The sequence below is a fragment of the Fopius arisanus genome, unplaced genomic scaffold (genome assembly GCF_000806365.1).
Source record: "Fopius arisanus strain USDA-PBARC FA_bdor unplaced genomic scaffold, ASM80636v1 scaffold00089, whole genome shotgun sequence".
NCBI classification, from domain to species: domain Eukaryota; kingdom Metazoa; phylum Arthropoda; class Insecta; order Hymenoptera; family Braconidae; genus Fopius; species Fopius arisanus.
This window is the reverse complement of record NW_011887828.1, coordinates 12,928-13,236: the sequence shown is the minus strand read 5'-3', so window position 1 is coordinate 13,236 and position 309 is coordinate 12,928.

Genomic DNA, 309 nt, shown 5'->3' with positions numbered 1-309 from the left:
AACGTTAACTCGCTTTTTCATTCCGTCGATCGGTTGTGTCTCCATCATACCCCCACTCTCCGGTACATCGGATGTTTTCGTTCGTTTTCGGACGTTATCGTTATTTCAATAAGCGCCCTACCTTAGTGACACTCACGACCGCCTCGAATTATCGACACTCACGGGCTCGCGCTCTGTCGTATCCACACTCACGGGCTGTGAACATTATCGACACGCACGGGCTCTGAAAATTATCGACACTCACGGGCTCGCGACCTGTTTTATTTACAGGTACGGGCTCTCGATCTGCTTTACTTACCGGTACGGGCT